At 47.6% G+C, this 18,794-nt stretch overlaps 1 protein-coding gene across 1 annotated transcript in view; it reads right to left on the minus strand.

The window, feature by feature from the left end:
• The window catches only part of EML1 (EMAP like 1), a 204,819-nt gene that overhangs the window by 164,927 nt on the left and 21,098 nt on the right, over positions 1–18,794 (minus strand). The gene's annotated exons all lie outside the window — the stretch shown is intronic.

Genomic DNA, 18,794 nt, shown 5'->3' on the forward strand with positions numbered 1-18,794 from the left:
TACAAGAAAAACTTAAAGGAGGTTAAAGATTTATGTGCCTTTTCACTTTGTTTTGCATGTAAGATGGGTTTCTGAAGAACTCTGCATTCTACATTTGTAAATCAGTTGAAGTCTTGGGAAGATGTATGGCTGGAGCTTGCTATTTAAATCTTTTGGGAAAAAAAACCCCTGCATAATATATGTGTAAACTCATATTTTCATATATTGGCCACTCTGGTGAGAAATAGATGTGGCAGCAGGAAAGGTAATTTGAGAACAAATTTATGGGTGACATTATTGCCATTTGGCAAGAGGGGAATTCATTTATGACCAATATTACTAATGACAACAAATGAGAATTCACCTATATTCCATTCACTGAGCTGTGGTCCTTAATTGCGTTATTATGTGCATTCTTAATGATGTCATTTAGTGATTAAAAACAAACCATAGCCAATAAACGGGATGGTAATGTGTTCAGCTGTACATCGTTGAGATTCTGCATGAATTAAATTCACAGGTTCTTAATTCCCTCCTTTATAACAGATATACTTGCTTCCTTTCAGCTTCATTGATACGGGTACAGAGGAGAACCTCTTCTATATATTTAATATACGAACGGATATGTTACCTGCTAAGATTTCATTTTTGCCTGTAGGACATTTTATTGCACCAAATTAGAGAAGCAGGAAAATATTCTTAAAAGATAGCCATCATTTGGAAAAACCATCTGTTTTAGTTGGAAGAGTGTACACATGAACTGTATCATGAAAATTTGCTGTGAAAGTGCTCTTTCTCCCAAATGTTACTTTTGCGCTATGACTATTTATAATGTCCTGGATGAGTCTACAAAATGTTTTATTCAAAGTCCTTGTTGCTCTCCCAAGACTGCCATTATGAGGAAACAGTAGAGGGTAATAAGTTACGCTCGTGTATTTGGCATGCCTTTCAAGCTGGTACAAAAATCACATCAGGCAAAATGCATCCCAGAGCAACGAAAACATCTTTTCCACCTGGTGGCCAGATTGGCCTGCTCAAGTGCAGCTCTAATCCTATCACTGCTCAGCTCAAAGGTCCCCCGTGGCTCCCCGCTGCCTGCTAAATGAAGAGCCAGGGGCCAAGCCATCCTTCCCAGTGTGGGATCTATCACACGTGTTCAGGCCTTGGCTTACTAGCCTGTGAAATGGACCGTTTGCTGTTCTCTGGATACACCCCTACTCTGTCCCATCTCAGACTTTGTGCGGTCCCTTCCCGTTGCTCCGTGTTATAGACTGAACTGTGTCCCCCTGACATTTCTGTGTTGCAGCCCTAACCCCCAATGTGACTGTATTTGGAGACAGAGCCTATGAAGGGGTAATGAAGGTTAAAGGAGGTCATAAGGCCCTACTCTGATAGGACTGGTGTCCTCCTAGGAAAAGGAGCCTCAGAACTCTCCCTACCCTCCACGTGAGGACACAGTGAGAGGGTGGCCATCCTCGAGCCAGGAGAGAGTCCCCCCCCAGAAACCTAACTTGCCGGCACCTTGATCTTGGACTTCCAGCCTCCAGAACTGCGAGAAAAGAAATGTCTGACGTTTAAGCCACCCAGTCTGCAGTATGTTGTTATGGCAGCCCGAGATGATTAACGTACTCCCTATTCTCCAAGTCTTCATCTCTCAAGGTTCATCAAATGCCATCTACTCAAATGGCACCTGCTTTGGGGACCCCTCCTCCCTCCTCTGAACCTGGTACTGTCCAGGGAGACCCTAGCCCCGTGAGACCTTGCCTAGCCCACCCCGTGGGCTCTGCACGCCCCGAGAACAGACTCGCTCCCTCCCGATGCTCTGGATGTAGAAAATAGATTTGACATGGAAACATGGGTTCCTGTAACTTTTCAAGAAGGCTGTGGCGCCCTGCCTCTGTGTCTCGGGCAGTGTGCCAGGAAGCTGCATTCCTAATTATCTAGCAGTATTAAATGTAAAGTGTGTCAGTATGAAGAGAGGAACAGCCTTTTTAATTTTTTTATTTTTTGGTATTTTGTAACCAGAAAAGCTCTTTATGATCATTGGACTAGTTTCCATTTTAAGCTAATTAGTAAATTGCATTTTTGGCTCTTTAACTGGCTAGGTTAAATTTAGCTCATCTTTTCCCTTCAAGTCAAGCTGTCAGTGGGATCTGCAATTAAAATTTTCACTCTCAACTTTCTTTCCCATTCAGGGGAGAGGTTGGCAATGTACCCCCTCTTCCCAGCCTTCCTCCCTTCAGCTTCTCCCCATCCCAGGGCTTCTCATGGCTGCAACTGGACAGCTCCCTACCCCTCTGCTTGCTGGCCAGCCGTGAGCAAGGCTGACATCCCTGGGTCACACCCACAAGCAGGCAGGGCATGTGCCCATGGCTGCAAATCAGCCTCAGTCGTGCAGCTGAACACCTATCGTGCCTCAGATCCCAAAGGAGTTATTTAAAATATGCAACCAACTATATGACCAGGAGCAGGAGCCTGGAGGTGCCCCGATATGCAAGGCAGGAGCCCTTCCACTGCTGGACGCAGGAGGTCTGAGGGGGTCCCAGAAGAGGAGGCTGGGTGGCAGGAGGAAAGGGCGCATTCGGTGGAGGAGGAGGGGTGGGAAAACATTGCAGAAACACTGAGCTCTACAGAAGTATTTGAATCTTCCAACAATTGCCATGGCCAACCCCAGGTGTGCCTGCTGACGCTGGGCCCTGCCTGGCCCCAAAGACGCCTGAGAAGGTCACGGTGAGGAGCGTGGATGAGTTCATGCAGAAGTCACAAGGCCACCCCTGCACGGCTATCCCTGAGAGCCAGGAAAAGCCCCCCACCCCTAGAATCCCACCCTCTCACCTCCAAGCCCTCTGCTCTTTGCCTGGAACTCTGCTTCCCTCCCTCCCCACCGCCCCCCACCCTGTCTCCCCTTGAACCTTGCAGAGGACTCTTCCACGGCCCACCCCCAAGTGCACTTCAGAGGCCCAGTTCCCCAGCCCCTCAGTAGGACGCCCTGAGAGTGGGAGTGGGGGAGATGCTCACGCAGCCTCCGTCGGGCGGAAGAGAGACCCCAGGCCAGTTCCCCCTGCGTGAGCAGCTTGCTGACCCTCCTCCAAGGGAGACGGGGAGTCACAGAGCAGCCTTATGAGCAGAGGCTCGCAGCCGACTTCCCTCGTGGTTGTTAAGCAGGACGGGCTGGTGATTTCCAAGAAGACAGGAGGAGGCCTCCATTATGTGGGCACCAACGCCTCTCCGGGTCTCTGTGCTGCTCCGGGAAGAAGGGCGGAGTGTGTGACAGGGAGCAGTGCCCACCTCGGTCCGGCTGTTCCTCTTCCCATGCACCTCTGTTTTCTGCATATCTGGGTGATGGCAAGCAGGGCGGAGGAGGCCCCGGGGGACCAGCTGCGGTTAAACGACATGAGCTCTGTGGCCTGGGGACTCTATGCAGCAGAGAGGGAATCCGGGAACAAGCGCCTGCGTCTCCGCAGTCCGAGTCACTTGCAATTTCAGTGGAGAATTACCTGTGCAAAAACTGGAAAACATTTGTTCTCTCCCAGGTGTGGGACCCTGGGCGAATGCCCACCCCTCTCTGGCCGACACAGGAGGGAGGTGGGTTCCAAGACCTCCTGGTGTCCTCCCAGCCCAGGTGTCCCGTGCTCCCGGCTGTATCGAAGGCTCCCAAACACCTGTCCATGGAATGGTGACAAAGGTAGGGAGTGAGGTTTCCATGGCAGAAAGTGAATTTAATTTCAGGACTTGGCCTTATTCTGCGATTGTCCATCTGGCATCTTTGTAACCTTTGGTTTATGAAATGATGGCCAGAGTAGATGGTCATTATTTATTTATTTATTTTGGCCATGCCACACGGCCTGCTGGATCTCAGTTCCCCAACCAGGGATTGAATCCGGGCCATGGCAGTGAAAGCCCAGAATCCTAACCATCAGGCCACCAGGGAACTCCCAGATGGTCATTATTTTTAAATATCCTTATTTAACAAAATAAAAAGTTGGCAGCCTTATGTTTCTGTCCTGGATGGCCAGAGATGTATGAAGTCTGTGAATCCCATTTAGCAGGGAGTCCTGGGTCCTGAAGGACTCTTACTGCGAGCTTTGGTCACGGTAGCCCCAGAGGGGTGTGGAGGGGGAGGGGACACAGATGTGCACCCCACCTGTGGGGAAAGCATCATGACCACCATGCTCATAGTATGTTCAGGATGCAAAGCTTCTAAACCTTGTGCAGGGGATTGAGATGCTCTTGTGTTTTGTTCATTCAGTGAGCTCTTACGGTAAAAGCACCTGCCCCTTATCTGCCAGGCGTTAGAGCACAGTGGGTCAAATCAATTTAGCAGAGGACTGAGACCAGTCTTTTTTTTTTTTTTTCTTAGTGTTTTAAAAAATCTTTATTTATTTATTAACATCTTTAAGTATAATTGCTTTACAATGGTGCGTTAGTTTCTGCTTTATAACAAAGTGAATCAGCTATACATATACATATATCCCCATATCTCCTCCATCTTGCATCTCCTTCCCACCCTCCCTATCCCACGCCTCTAGATGGACACAAAGCACCGAGCTGATCTCCCTGTGCTATGCGGCTGCTTCCCACTAGCTATCTATTTTACATTTAGACCAGCCTTTTTTAACTGAAAGATTGTGGAATAGAACAGAAATGATCAGAGTATATCATATGCAGACATGTAGTAGGTAAGTATTGATTCATGAACCTTTTGTTTCAAGTATATATAAATTCAAATATTCAAATATTTTAAAATATGTATATATGTGTATATATTCTGCTTCTGTATGGAGGAGTAAATTGCTCACAGACCAACCCTCCTGCAGACAACATATACAAATCTATAAACTATGGACAATATAACCAAAAACAACAGGGCCCTAGAGGGTAAACATAAGTAGAAACGTTTTGGAGCAGCATCAAAACCTGGAAGGATCAACCCACAAGGGGCAAGTTTCCTATTTTTGTGGCTTTGCCCCGAGGGCAGTCACATTTGTGATGGGGGCATGAGGTAGCTAAATTCTAGTAGGAGGCCTGTTGTCCCTGTGGGCAGAGGAACAAAGAGAAGGAGACTTAGACAACCAGGGTCACTGGAGAGTGGGAAGGAACCCCACAATGGAGAGAGCTGGAGAAGAAAAATCCAGATTTTGTGTGTAAACCCTGCCCAGGTCTCTGGCTGAGCCCCAAACATGTGCCTGGCAGATCAAAGCAGTCTGAGCTCCCACCTACCACAAGTGTCATAGAGTGTAAAGTTTGAGTCTAGCCAAGTTCATTGCCTAAGGAAACAAAAACATCAACGTTCTACAAAACAATATCACTGAATCAGTTTCCACAACACAACATTCACAATGTCCAGGATACAATCCAAAATTACTCTACACATGAAGAGCCATTTTCAAGAATAAAGTCAATCAATAGATACCGATCCTAAGGCAACCCAGATATTGGAATTATTAGGCAAGAAATTTAAGCAGCTATTATAATACTCAGTGAGGTAAAGAAAAATATGTCCTAATAAAAATATACGACATCTCAGTCAAGAGATATAATACATAAAAATGAACCACTTGGCAGCATTATTCATAACAGCCAAAAAGTAGAAAATATCCAAATGTCTATCAACTAATGAATGAGGAAACAAAATGTGGTTCAACCACACAAAGGAATATTTTTCAGCCATAAAAAGGAATGAGTTACTCATACATGCTGCAACATGGATGAACCTTGAAAACAGTAAGTGAAAGAAGTCAGTCATATTGACCACATATTGTATGATCCCATTAACAGGAAACTTCCAGAAGAGGAAAATCTATGAAGACAGAAATTAGATTAGATATTGCCAGCAGCTGAGAAGAAGGGAATATGGGGATTGATTGCTAATGGGTACTTGATTTATTTTGGGTGTAATGCAGTGTTTTGGAATATATAGTGGTGATGATTGCACAACTATGTGAATGTACAAAAAAAAAAAAAACCCACTGAATTATATACTTAAAAATGAATCAAATGAAAATTTCAGAACTAAGAACTACAGAATTTAAAATGAAAAAAGTCATGGGATGGACTCAGAATGAGAATGGAATGACAGACTGAAAAAATCAGTAAACTTGAAGGGAGATGAATAAAAAATTTCCAATCTGAAAAAGAGAGAGAGAAAAAACATAATAGAATAAAATTAACAGAGCCTCAAGGACATGTAAAACAATATCAAAGTCTAAAAGTCCCAGAGGACAGGAAAGAGAGAATGGGGCAGGAAAAGTATTTGAAGAAATAATAGCCAAAAACTTCCCACCGCTGGACAAAAACATACATTATAGTTTTAAGAAGCTCAGCAAAATCTGAATAGAGTAAATGAAGAAAACTATGCCTTAGGCACATCATAATCAAACTGCTGAAAACCAAACATAAAGTCAAAACTTTGAAATCAGAGAGAGAAAAACCATGCATTTCATACAGGGGATCAATGATTTGAATGGCTGCAGACATCTCATTGGAAACCACGGAGTCAGAATATAGTGGAATAACATCTTTAAAGTGTCGAGGACTTCCCTGGTGGCGCAGTGGTTAAGAATCTGCCTGCCAATGCAGGGGACATGGGTTCAAGCCCTGGTCCGGGAAGATCCCACATGCCGCAGAGCAGCTAAGCCTGTGCACCACAACTACTGAGCCTGCGCTCTAGAGCCTGCAAGCCACAACCACTGAGCCCACGTGCCACAACTACTGAAACCTGCGTGCCTCTAGAGCCCGTGCTCCGCAACAAGCCACCGAATGAGAAGCCCACACACCGCAATGAAGAATAGCCCCCACTTGCCACAACTAGAGAAAGCCCACATGCAACAATGAAGACCCAACGCAGCCAAAAATAAATAAATTTATTTAAAGTAATAATAATAATAATAATAAAGTGTCGAAAGAAAAAAATATCATCAACCCAGAATTCTATATTCAGCAAAAATATCTTTCAAGAATGGAGATGAATTGAAGACATTTTAAAATAAAGGAAACTTTGGTAATTCATCACCACCAGACCTGCATTACAAAAATGCTAAAGGAAGTTCTTCAGTTGAAGAGAAATGAGGCACGTGGGAAAATCGGATATTCATGAATGAATAAGTGGCATCAGAAATAGTAAATATTTGGGTAAATATAAAAAGCGATTTTTCTTCTTAATTAAAAAAAATTACATGTAACTTTCTGAAGCAAAAATTATAACACTGTCTTGTGGGATTTATAATAGATATAGATATAATACATTTTGCAACTGTAGTGTAAAGCAGAGGTCCCCAACCCCTGGGCCGTGGACCAGTATCAGTGTGCAGCCTGTTAGGAACTGGGCCGCACAGCAGGAGGTCAGCAGCAGGCGAGTGAGCAAAGCTTCATCTGCCGCCCCCCCATCGTTCGCATTACCTCCTGAACTATCGCCCCCCAGTCTGTGGAAAAATATCCCACTAAGCCAATAATTACATTAAATCTTGGGCTAAACATTCTAGTTAGAAGGCAGAGATGACCAGAATGGAAAAACAAGTAAGACACAACTATATGCTGTCTACAAGAGACTCACTTTAAATATAAAGACATGTGTAGACTGAAAGTAAATGGGTAGAAAAAGATGTAACATGTAAGCAGTAAGTATGAAAAGGTTGGAGTGGTTTTATTAATATCATGGAAAACAGACTTCAGGACAAAGAATATTACTAAAGCTAAAGAGAAACACTTCATAATGATTTAAAGTTCAGCATGTCTTCATCAGGAAGACATAACAGTAATAAATGTTTATGTGCCAAATAGCAGAGCCTCAAAAAATACATGAAGCAAAAATTGACAGCTTTAAAGGGGAGAAATAGACAATTCCACGATCATGCTAAGAGATTGTATCACCCTTCTCTCAGCAACTGATAGAACAGTTGGAACAACAACAACAACAACAAAATCAGTAATGACAAAGAGGATTCCAACACACCCTGACCTAATTGATATTTATATGTACAGGTTATGCTATAAAATATATTTCTAACTATGAATCATTTCTTTAAAAAAAAAGTTTGAGAATCACTCTGCCAAGGCAAACACAGAGGACTGAACCATAGACCCTTAAAATTCAATATCTAGTGGGGGAGGCAGACACAGATCATGGTAATATAATTGGAAATTGCTATAAGGAAGACTAGGAAAGGGAAGGGATTAATGTTTACTGAGTATCCACTATGTGCCAGGCCCTGTACTCCACACATTACATAGTTATATAATTCTTGTTACTTGTCCAGGTGTATTATCATCCCCATTTTACAGATGGGGAAACTGAGGTCCAGGGAGGTAAAATTACTGGGTTCGTGTCAGAACTGGGATTTGAATCAGCTCTGACTCTTACAAAATGACCATAGGAGGACAGAGAAGGTAGTTCCTTTACTTTTGAGGAAAGTGGAGAATAATGGTATAGCGAAGTTGAGGTGCCATCAGAACAGGGTGGGCAAGAGAGAAATGGAAGAGTGTGAGCAAAGGTGAGGAGCGGGGAAAGTTTGTATGTGGTATTTATGGATGTCAGGTGGCTGGAACTTGGAGGGAATGGGAGGGGCTGGTGGCAAGTGTGGCTGGAGGGGTCTACAGGCACTAGATCAAGCTGAGCCCCATTTCCATTCCCAGACAAAGGGAGAAAGAGAGGCAACAACAAAATAAAGAGCACATCTCCCCCTCCTTGGTTGGCTGCATGTGGGAGACGCAGCCTGGGAGGAATTTTCCCTACACTTAAATTGAGGGTCCCCAATGTAATGTCCTGAGAAAACCTGAGCATTAACAGCAGGGACGTCTAGAGGACATCGTGACACTTGTCCAAGTGCTGACATACATATTCCCTGCCCCCAGTCCAGACTGACGGCTTAAAGGATGGGGATGCGTCGTGTGGAGACATGTAAACAATTAGCATCCCCTTCACTATCCGGGAGGCCCCAAAAGGAGTGAAATAAGATGGACCACATAAACTAAGGAACCTCGGACTGTCTGCATTAGATGCATGTCTAGGGGAAGAAAGGGATGCCCACAAATGAGAAGGCACTTCTTTCCCTGCCCACTGCCAGGGAGGCCAAGGTTACTGAGGTTCAAGGCCAGCATTGCCTACTGAAGGTGACTCTGTGGAACTTCTGGCTCTGACTTCCACGGGGGTTGCCTCCTGCACATGCTCCAGAGGGCCTTCTCCTGCTGGTGCCCCCACAGGGGCCCTGGAGCCAGGGCCATGCCTTTTGGGTCGGTACTTTTCTTGGCATCTCAGGGATGAGTTCTGCCTACAGGAAGACCTCAAGCTGGGTCAAGTGTCCCCACAGGTGACCAGGATGCCATCTGCAGAGCAGGCCTTGCTGCCTGCACGCTGACACCCTCCAGCTCCCCAAGTGTCCAGCAATGCTGCAAAACCCCTGCCAGCCTGACTTGCCAAAAGAGATGATTAAGGCTGTTCCCTTTTCTGCTTCTCAGGCAAGTAGCTGGCAAATGGAGGCTCCGGGGGCTGGCTGAGAAAGGAGGACCAGAAAGGGATGCTCCGGTGGCTTCCCCTTGTCGCTGGAGGGGTCTGTGGTTCCTGCCTACCTTGAGTCCAGATCAAAACAACCAACCAATGCCAGTTTGGGTCGCTCTGGAGCCCCAAACTCATGACAAAAAGACATACCTGCTCTGGGGGTTCTGGCCAGTGAATTTCTAAGTCTTCACCCTTGACCAGCTGTTTTGGTGCATCTGAGCAGGGATTCTCTTTGTGCCCATGAATCGAATGCTACAGTGCACGTGGTCGTTCTCGGCGTGGCGCCCCGTCCGCCTTCTCTCCACCTCCTCCCTTTTCTATGCTCCAGCCCCGTGGAATTACTGATGGTTCCTTGAGTTGCATCAGGCTGTTCTGTGCCTTTGCCCGCCTTCTTCCAGATTTCTTCCGAAATCTCTTCCCCTGTGGCAGCTCAGGGAGCTCCACCGCCTTCACCCTCCCAGATCAGACTTAACCCTCTGGCTCACACGGCTGCCCCGGGAGACTCTCTTAGCCCTCAACTCGCCAGGCAGAACAAATCCTTCCCTCCTCTGGGTCACTTCTGCCGACAGGACATCCTTCTGAGAAGTCCACTTAACACGTGCCATCATAATGACCCTATTTTCTCAACTCTAAGACAAACCCTTTTGCTTTTGAAGGTTTCCGAAATAAGGCTGACTCTTAATGTTCAGTGCATACCTTTTGCGTAGGAGGGCTTCTCCCCTGTTCCCCACCCCAGGGAGAAGCTGCTGTGAAATCACAGGCAGGTCTTAGAATCAGGGGGACTCAGGCCCCTCCCCCAAATTATCTCTATGCCCCACAACCTGGCGCAGACGGAACTTGGCAAGCATTTGCTGGATACAAAGCGGAATTCAGTTCAAGCATTTCTTGAGGCTGCACTAAGTCAAATCACCTGCTCTGCAAAGTGGAGGGTTCTGGGTAAAGGTAAAGCAAAGTTCCTGCCTCTAGGGGGTCCCAGATGTGTGTGTGTGTGTGTGTGTGTGTGTGTGTGAATGGGGGGCTGGAGAGACCATAAGGAATGCCGTCGACTGTAACGCAAGATAAAACCACCTGCAACAGCACCTTGGCCTGCACTAAGTAGAGGTTTTGTATTTGTTTTTTGTTCGTGATTTTTTTTTTTTTTTGGAATAAGTTTTTACAATTTGTCAGTGTCTTGAATTTTTTCTATCAATCCTATAGAGAATCCTAAATTCCCATTTGCCATTTTCATTTTGCAGAGAGAGGAACCAAGCAAAGAGTGCCCAAGGTCAACAGCTAGAAAGTGCCAGAACCAGGACCCGTGGCCCAGCTGGTCTCATTCCCTGACCCCCGCGCTCTCTTGGCTAGAGTAAACTCTGCTTCGTGGGACCTAACTCTCCTCTTTAAAATGTAAAACATGTAGCCCACTCTTCAGCAGAAGTCTAATCTCAGTTCTGTGAATAAGAAGTAAATCCTGAAGTTTCTCTCTATGCCTTGTTCTCACGCAGTCACCATGGTGATGGGAAAATATTATGGGAATATGAATCAGCAGAACCAGCGAAAGGGCCTTTGGAAAACCGTGACTCCCAGTGGACATGCCGTATTTTCAAAGCAAACACTGCAGAATGATGGATTGCACTTTGCTTCCTACAGAAACTGGAAGGACGGCCTCACTCCGTTCGCGACAGCGCCACTTCTCCGGTGATTACTGGTCTCCTCTCCTTTTGGTAAGAAGAGCGCTGGCCGTTTATTAGCAGGATTGCTGCTCGGTAACATGGGATTGTGATTACCTGCTGGCTTCGTTAAATTTTAAACATTTTTCCTTGCCAAGTGGAACAAATTATTGATGTTGATTTGGGTGGATATTTAACATTGTCCAGTAGAATTTCAATGGTGAAGAGGTCAAGCCTGGTTTTTAAGTCTAGAATGATGACCAAACATTAAATATTGTCTGAACGTAATGACTGGCTTATCCTGTTCTTGGTAAGCCTCCCTAAAATTCATAGTAAATCTATGTGTGATAAAAAAAATACCAACTGAGTTCCTCAAAAAAGTCAAAATAGGGGCTTCCCTGGTGGCGCAGTGGGTGGGAATCTGCCTGCCAACGCAGGGGACACGGGTTCGAGCCCTGGTCCGGGAAGATTCCCACATGCCGCGGAGCGACTAAGCCCGTGCGCCACAGTTATTGAGCCTGCGCGTCTGGAGCCCGTGCTCCGCAACAAGAGAAGCCACGACAGTGAGAAGCCCGCACACCACTCGCTGCAACTAGAGAAAGCCCGCGCTCAGAACAAAGACCCAACACAGCCAAAAATAAAAAACAAATAAATAAATAAATTTATAAAAAAAAAAAAAAGTCAAAATAGAACTACCATATGATCCAGCAATTCCACTTCTGCCTATACATTCAAAACAACTGAAAGCAAGTGCTTGAACAGGTATTTGTACACCCATGTTTATAGCAGCATTATTCACAATAGCCAAAGGATGGAAACCACCCAAGTGTCCATTGACAGATGAATGGATAAAAAAATATATATATGGTACACCATGAAATGGAATATTATTCAGCCTTAAAAAGGAAGGACATTCTGACATGTTCTACAATGTGGATGAATCTTGAGGACATTATGCTAAGTTACAGTCACAAAAAGACAAACACTATATAGATTCCACCTATATGAGGTTCCTAGAGGAATCAGATTCATAGAGACAAAAAAGTAGAATGGTGGTTGCCAGGGACTGCCGAGGGGTGTGGAATTCAGAGTTAATGTTTCAAGGGTATAGAGTTGGTGTGTTGCACAATGGGGAGTTCTGGGGATGGATGGTGGTGATGGTTGTACAACAATGTGAATGTGCTTAATACCACTGAAATGTACACTTAAAAATGGTTAAGATGGTAAATTTTCTGTTATATATGTTTTATCACAATTAAAAAAAAACCAGTTGAGGAATGGGCAAGGCAGCGGTTGGTGTCCCTGAGCTCTGATTTGGATCTACTGCTGGCACTTTAGTCCATGTCTCACCAAGCATGGACGGTGCTGCGGTCGTGTGTGGTCCACCCTGCTTCCTCTGTTCTCTTCCTGAACTGCCTCTCTCACTCCTGACTTGGTCGGCCACCTCCTTCTTTCCTTCCCACTGCACCTCAGGTGTCTCCTGCAGAAAGCCTGCCCTGCCCTTCCAGGGCCCTCATTATCCTCCATCTGTTTACAGGCCCCTGTGCCCCCTTAGTCTGCAGCCCTTGAAAGCAGGATGCAGTGCCTCGGGACTCAAAGCATGAACTTCAGACCAGTGGCATCAACAGCACCTGGGAGCCGGCTAGAAATGCAAACTATCCACCCAGCAAATCAGAATCTTGGGGGGTGGGCTCAGGAATCTGGATTTTACCAAGTCCTCCAGGTGAAGAGGGGTTTGTCACCCATCTTCCACCCTGCCCCCCGACGATGGCTCTTAGCCAACAACTGCCCGGTGAGCCAGCAGGATAGGGCAGCCCCTGACCTCAGGTAGGGGCAGACTCTGAGGGGCCATGCACCCTGCAGAGCCCCGCAGGATGCAATCCCACCTAGTTTGGCCTTTTTCCCTTCCCTGCCCTGCGTCTCCCTCTCCTATACCGGTTTCTCTTGGGAGCACGGCTCCGGGGAAACCACCTTACATACACAGCAATGGCTCATTGATTTTTGCACTGTGGGGCTGGACATGCAGGGGGTGTCAGTCATTGTTTGTGTTAAACTCTATTGCCTAACATCTGTCAGTGCATTTTTTAATAAGTGTTTTTTTATTTTCGCCAAAGATGTCATTTCTTTCAACCGAGGGAGTGACACACTAAAGGGACCATTTACAATGTCACTCTTTACCCTCATTCCTCCACACCTTAGTGAGTGTGATGGTTCAATTTCTGTGTCAGCTTGACTGGGATAAGGGTGCCCAGATCGCTGGTGAAACGTTATCTCTGAGTGTATCTGTGAGGGTGTTTCTGGAAGAGCATTTGAGTAAAGAAGTTGGACTTGGGACTTCCCTGGTGGCGCAGTGGTTGAGAATCTGCCTGCCAATGCAGGGGACACGAATTCGAGCCCTGGTCCGGGAAGATCCCACATGCCTTGGAGCAACTAAGCCCGTGCGCCACAACTACTGAAGCCAACGCGCCCTAGAGCTCATGCTCCGCAACAAGGGAAACCACCGCAATGAGAAGCACGTGCACCGCAATGAAGAGTAGCCCCAGCTCACCACAACTAGAGGAAGCCAGCATGCAGCAACGAAGACACAACGCAGCCAAAAATAAATTAAAAAGAAGTTGGCCTTGGGAGGGATAAGTTAGGAGTCCAGGATTTACATATACACACTACTATATATAAAACAGATAAACAACAAGGACCTACTGTATAACACAGGGAACTATATTCAACATCTTGTAATAGCCTATAACAGAAAATAATCTGAAAAAGAATATATATGTATAACTGAATCACTTTGCTGTACACCCGAAACTAACCCAACATTGTAAATCAACTATACTCCAATAAAAAAAAAAGAAGTTGGCCTTCCCCAGTGCAGGTGGATACCACCCAAGCCACGGAGGGCCTGAACAGAACAAAAAGTGGAGGAAGGGCCAGCTCATTCTCTCCTCTTGAGCTGGGACAGCCATCTTCTCTGCCGGTGGACATCGGAGTTCCTGATTCAGCCTGGGACTGACACCTAATGGGACTTCTTGGCCACCCTTTCTCAGGCCTCTGGGCTGGGACTGAATGACACCCCCAGCTCTCCTGGTTCTGAAGCTTGCAGATGGCAGACACGAGACTTCTCGGTCTCCCGTGATCTGCCATCTGCAAGATTTATGATAGGAATTGGCTCAGCCAATCTCCTCTTATTTCTCTCTCTCTCTGTCCTGTTGTTTCTGTTTCTCCAGAGAACCCTGACTAATGCCCTGGGCTCTCCTCGCCCTGCCGTAGGCCGTCCCCACCTGGAGGAGGCATCTGAGGCCCTCAGCTGACCTGTGATGTTAGCACCGTGTGAAGCGCAGCCCCGACACCCAAACCCTGCCTTCCAGGAGGGTCTCCACGGTTAGCAACCTGCTGGAGCCAAAGCCTCCCTCGGCCCGGCCCCTCCCACTCGGCAGATTTGTGTGAAGGGCAGGCAGTGACGTCTCGGGCCCTCTGGTGTCCCCCACTGCCCTGAGCGGCCCCCCGTGTCACTATCCATGCTCGTGTGTGTTGTGCAGCTGTGCTGAGGCCCCGAGAGCCTAAGGAATGTGAATGGTAAAAGCTAAAATCAATGGAAGCATCTGTACGGCTTAGTGGAGGATCCAGAGAGAAATCCCAGGCCCGAGAGTCATGACCAGGACACCAGCTCCGCGTCCCAGGCGCACGGTGGCTGCCAGGCGCTGCTCTAAGCACTTCTCAGGGGTGGCCCTGGGGCTTCCTCAGAGTGACCCAGGGAACCTCGCTGTGGGTGCGCCTGGGGGTCTGCCTCTGCGATCCTTCCTGTTGTCCATCCTTCTTTCCTTCTTATTGCTGCATCGCAGTGTGGTGCATGAATGTACTGATGGTTGATCGAGTTTATTGTGGACGAACATCTGGGCAGTTGAAGCTGTCATAAAAGTGCTGCTGTGAACATTCTTGCCTTGTAGTGAATACATGTATTTATGTCTGTCTTACACACACACACACACACACACACACACACACACACACTTATATACATGTACACACCTCATGCATACATACCTAGGAATGTCATTCAGCTTTAGCAGATAATCTCAGTCTTCCAAAATGCTTCTTACAAGTTACACTCTGCCAGCACCAGGCGTGAGTTCTAGTGGCTCCAAATCTTTATCAGCATTTGCATTTCCACTGGCATAATGTCTAAAACAAGCAAAGCTAATCTAGAGTGAGAAGTCCAGTAGTGTTCACCTTGGAAGGGGTGGGAGGGGTATTCAGGTGCTGTAGTGCTCTGTCTCTTGATCAGGGTGCTAGTTACATGTGTGTGTGTTCACTTTGTGAAAACTCAAGCTGTGTTCTCACAATCTGTGCACTTTTCCGTATGCAATGGTCAAATTCAATTAAAAAGTTTATGAAAAAAAGTAAACTTAGAAACAATCCAGGGGCACAGGGGCCATTATTGTCCTTCTGGTTCATATGAAGATGCTGAAGGTCAAGGTCACGACCTGGTGCTGGGTTCACTGTCAGAGTCAATTTACGTGAAGTCCCTTTCCTGACGCATCCCCACGTCTGTTCGGTCACTGAATCATTTCTACCTCCACGGTGTTTCTCTAACTGGTCACCCGTTTCCGTTCGTGTTACTCCTCAGGCTGGATTTTGTCACCCTCAAATTTCATGTTAACTTTGCCCTCAATTCCAGCCCAGGTGTGATCATTTTGAATACTCATTCTGTGATCTCCCAGGCCACCTCTTGGCCCCAGGCTCGGTATCATCCACGAATTTGATAAGCGTACCTTCCATGTGTCCATCCAGACACCCATACAAACGCTGAGCAACTTTCCTCTGCCTGGGAAGGGGCGGCCAGGTCCCATGACACCCAACGAGAGCCCTGGCTAGATTGCCGTGGGCTCAGCGATCTGTTCTGGTCTGTGTTTGACACCCACCACATGGCTCTGCCAGCCTGCTTCCTCCCAAATTACCCACAAGCGTGCTATCTGGCAAACAGTCCTCCACTGGACAAATACGGATTCAGCACCTCCTTTGGGAAGGCCCTGTGCAGGCGATGGTCTGGGTACAGAGCTGGATTGAACTTGGCTCCTACAGAGCTGAGAGTAGAAAGGTGACTCTGGAGCCAGACAGCCAGAGCTCAAATCCCGACTCTGTCACTTGAAAGCTGTGTGACTCTGCCCAAGTTACTCAGCCTCTCTGAGTCTCAGTTTCCTCATCTGTTAATAATAATGTCCCTAGGGGTGTGGTGAGGATTAAGTGAGTTAACAATTATAAAGCTCTTGCAAAAGAGAAAGCGCTTTACAAGCTTTGGATGGCATTACTTCTGGATCCATCTGTGATTCCTTGTTTCTTTTTTTCCCTGCTTGCCTGTGGTTCCCCCAGGGTCAAACCTTGGTCGTTTCTGTGGCCCTCGGACAGCAGAGAGCGAAACATGCACCGGAGGCACTTGGGTGAGATGCACCCGTGTTTGAAACCCATCTCTGTACTTACTGGCTGAGCAAGACGCTGTTTGCACAGCCTAAGATGAAAGCAGGGCTGCCGCACGCGGGGACCGTCAGCCCAGGGTAGGTGCTTGCTTGGTGAGGCCAAGATTAATACCAGCGGCTGGGGAGAGAAACGTGTTTCAGGCTGCAGGAGACTAGCGGCGTGAAGGAGGGACGGTCGATAGATGGTCCTCCTTTAGCAACGCGACACAGGGATTGAATCAACAAAAGGCTGAAAGTCATTTCCCGTGACCAGTGACTTTTAAAATCCTGCACAGTAACGCCCAACATCAAGGACTGATTCCATGCATAACGCTCTGCCATCGTTAAAAGCGGTAACTGTGGACATGACGCACCGATGTGGGAAACTTACCACAATGCTGAGAGGAAGGAACAGGGGATACCATTTGATGGGTGGCTTGATTGGCAACCCTGCTCAGAACAGGTGGGGAGAGAAAGGAGGCCCACATGGCTGGCAATGCTGGGTTTCCAAATGAAGGCACTACAGTGGATTTTGTTTTCTTTTTCTCTGTTTAATGCAGAGGTTTTGTTTCTTATACACGTTTGGAAGTTGACTTTTTTTAAAAAAATACATTTATTTCTGTATTTATTTTATTTTTGGCTGCGTTGGGTCTTCGTTGCTGCGCGCGGGCTTCTCTAGTTGCGCTGAGCGGGGGCTACTCTTCGTTGTGGTGTGCGGGTTTCTCATTGTGGTGGCTTCTCTTGTTGTGGAGCATGGGCTCGAGGCGCATGGGCTTCAGTAGTTGTAGCACGCAGGCTCAGTAGTTGTGGCGCACGGGCTTAGTTGCTCCACGGCATGTGGGATCTTCCGGGATCAGGGCTCAAACCCGTGTCCCGTGCATTGGCAGGTGGATTCTTAACCACTGTGCCACCAGGGAAGTCCTGGAAGTTGACTTTTTAAAAAAATGGAATGGTTTAAGCCTAGCCCTTTAGCTCCTGATCCATGAACAATCACGGTGTTTTTGAGGGCATAGCCCTGGCCCTGTTGCCCGTGAAGATGGTTGAGGCTGGGCTGGGCTGGGCTGGAAGCAGTGCCTGAGTGTAGACGGGCGTCCTCCAGACCCACAGTGCCACATCCCAGCTGCTGACTAGGACAAGCCCTTCCCTCTCTGGCCGAGGCCTGGACCATACGATATGCACCGGATTCCTGCCCAGGCTGCTGGGAGGCTGAAATGAAAGGAAGGGTGAAGTGGCCACACGTGGTGGCCATGGGTGCAAGGAAGGTGCTGGCAGTCACAGGACATTCGCTAAGAAGAGAAACCTCGCTGCCCAGGAATGCACACGAGGCCGGCAGAGGCGTAGCTGGCAAGGAACAGCCGAACTGTCGGAAAGCCACGAGGTCAGTGAGATCAGGAAGTGGGCACGTATGGCAGCAGCTGGGGAGGAGGAGCGAGGGCCCCCCAGGGAGAAGCAACCTTCAGCCAAGGAGGCCGTGCAGAGCTCACCTCGAACCCCAGCCCTGATGGCCCGTGTGCCCACCGCGTGCACCACATCACCAGTGGGAGGCCAAGGCTGGCTCCCGCGAGGCAGGGGGCCCTGCGCTGGGGGAAGCAGAGCCCCTTCCTCCCCTCCCTGCTAGAACCTGGGCCCTACCCTGACTCCTGGCCCAGTGCTCGTTGTGTGATGCTGGGGCCACCTGCACCTGAACGCGCTCTGATCTGGAGGAGCATAAGCTCTTTAAACGACAGGTAAATTACACAACTGGGCGTCAGCTTCTCAGCTGCTGGGGCCTCGGTAAAGTCAAACTTCTTTCAAGATGTACGGGCCTGAAGCAAGTCTCCCAGACGAGCGCAGACCTGCTCTGACCCCAGTGGCCCCTCCAGACCTGCCAGCATTGTCATTGGAGAAGCAACAGCCAAGTAAACACCAGATTCTGTGAAAACCAAGGTGCCATGTTTTAACAGAGCTAGAGAGGCGTCCTGCAAGTTCACTGTGATGGGGAGGGAGGGAGGAAGGCAGGAATACGTGCTTTATAAGAAGTTTTTGGGAGCAAGACTTCTGACACAGGACTGAACCATTCCCAGCCCTCCTTGGCCTCCCCAGGAAGCCTCGGTTTAAAAATGCATAATTTATGCGGATGAGCCTATGCATATTCATGAGCTTGCAGCCTTCCGAGGCCAGTCGCTGTCTGTGAAAAATCCTCCCGCAATGAATTATTGCGTGAAGGAGCTACGGAAGCCG

Source organism: Balaenoptera borealis, assembly GCF_965194805.1.
Source record: "Balaenoptera borealis genome assembly, chromosome: 3".
Classification (NCBI taxonomy): Eukaryota; Metazoa; Chordata; class Mammalia; order Artiodactyla; family Balaenopteridae; genus Balaenoptera; species Balaenoptera borealis.